This window comes from Myodes glareolus, chromosome X (assembly GCF_982192425.1).
Source record: "Myodes glareolus chromosome X, mMyoGla1.1, whole genome shotgun sequence".
Taxonomy (NCBI): domain Eukaryota; kingdom Metazoa; phylum Chordata; class Mammalia; order Rodentia; family Cricetidae; genus Myodes; species Myodes glareolus.
Window position 1 is genome coordinate 71,138,528 of NC_142053.1, and position 1,929 is coordinate 71,140,456.

At 38.1% G+C, this 1,929-nt stretch overlaps 1 pseudogene; it reads left to right on the top strand.

Moving 5' to 3' along the window:
• The first annotated feature begins 1,204 nt into the window (after window positions 1–1,204).
• LOC125389477 (small ribosomal subunit protein eS21 pseudogene) lies at window positions 1,205–1,509 on the top strand (annotated as a pseudogene).
• The last annotated feature ends 420 nt before the right edge of the window (window positions 1,510–1,929 follow it).

Consider the following 1,929-nt stretch of genomic DNA (forward strand, 5'->3'; position numbering starts at 1 on the left):
GTCATGTTAGTTTTCTCTCTCTCTCTCTCTCTCTCTCTCTCTCTCTCTATATATATATATATATATATATACATATTTCAGTTAGATAGAAAACCTTCAAAGACTTCAAGACCTACAGAATATGGCATTTAAAATGTTTTAATAACTTAGACCTTTTCAACAGTGAGACATGTCTGCCTCAGGTAGCACCATTCTGCTTCAAGAGGGTGACGGACATTGAAGAGTCTCCATATTGAGTTTGTTGGCCATTTGGGCAAGAAATTGCTCTTGATTGGATTGCTTAATGGTATGCTGTATGAACTAGACCTGCAGGACCCACAGAAAAGTGACTGCTACACTTGTCAAAAGACCGGATGGTCCCCCACCAAAGAAACTGCTAGACATTCTGCAGGATGCAGAAGAAAGCAACTGATGAACTTTGCCAGTACAAGGCAGAACAGATCTTCAAATTTCCTGCTTCACTAAAAACTTTGCTAAATGCTCTGTACCTATAAGTTGAATACGGGTACCTCAGAATTACAGAAGAACTTTGGGTGACTTTTTAGGCAACGAAATGTCTCTGTCAATTCTAGAGTTTTTGAAGTTACTTGTAATGCACTTCCTGTTTACTTGGGTCATATTATATCCTTCTGGGGTCTTTGGTGGAGTTGAACTCAAATAACTATAGTTTTACTTAATTATAATAAAAGATAAATTAGATATGAAACTTTATACTCACAAAGATAAGTTAGATGATAGAATGTTTTTAATATTTACCTAATATAAATAGACTGAATATTGTAACTAGAATTCTTGCTTAATAACTGTTTTATTATATGCAATTTTACTATGTCTATATGTAAATTTACTATTTAAATTTATAAATTTATGTTAAATTTAAAATCTTCCTTTTTATTTAGACAGAAAATTAAAGGGGTGATGATGTGGTATGTCCTGTTTATGTGTTGCTTTTATTGGTTGATGAATAAAGCTGTTTCAGCCATGGCTTAGCAGAGTAAAGGCAGGTAAGAAGTCAGAATAGAAGTATCTAGAAAGAGTAGGTGGAGTCATGCAGACGCCATGTAGCCACCCAAGAAGCAAGATATGTGATAGCAAATCACAAGCCTCATGGTAAAATATAAAATAATAGAAATGGGTTAATTTAAGAAATATTCCTGAGTCCTTTCTGCACTCCTGCGGCCTAGCGAGCAGGCAGGACCTCGACATGCAGAACAACCCCAGCGAGTTCGTGGACCTGTACGTGCTGCGAAAATGCTCCGCGAAAAACCACATCATTGGTGCCAAGGACCACATGTCCATCCAGATGAACGTGACCGAGGTTGACAGGGTCACAGGTCGTTTTAATGGCCAGTTTAAAACCTATGCTATCTGCAGGGCCATTCGCAGGATGGGCGAGTCAGATGATTCTATTCTCCGATTGGCTAAAGCTGATGGAATTGTCTCCAAGAACTTTTGACCAGAAGAGATCGGGGGAAATCTGTCATAAATAAAAGTGAGGAAAAGTAAAAAAAAAAAAAAAAGAAAGAAATAAAGAAATATGCCTGAGCTATTGGCCAAACAGAGTTGTATTAATATAGTTTTTGCGTGATTATTAACATCTAGATTTTTGCGAAATGAAATCACAATCTCTGTTTACACTGGACTGATTAAGTTTTTGTATTATAATATGGTTATAAACCCTTGGAGGCCAAGGAGTGGAATGTGGTGGTTTGAAAGTAAATAGCCCCCAAATGGAGTGGCACTTTTAGGTGGTGTGGGTATGTTCTTGGAGGAAGTGTGTCACTGTGGGGGCTGGCTTTGAGGTTTCTTTTTCTCAAGCTTTCCTCTGTGTGATAGTGAGTTGACTTCCTGTTGCCTGCAATATGTAGGATACTCCAGTTCTTTCTCCAGCACCAAGCCTGCCTGCATGCCATCATGCTCCCTGCCATA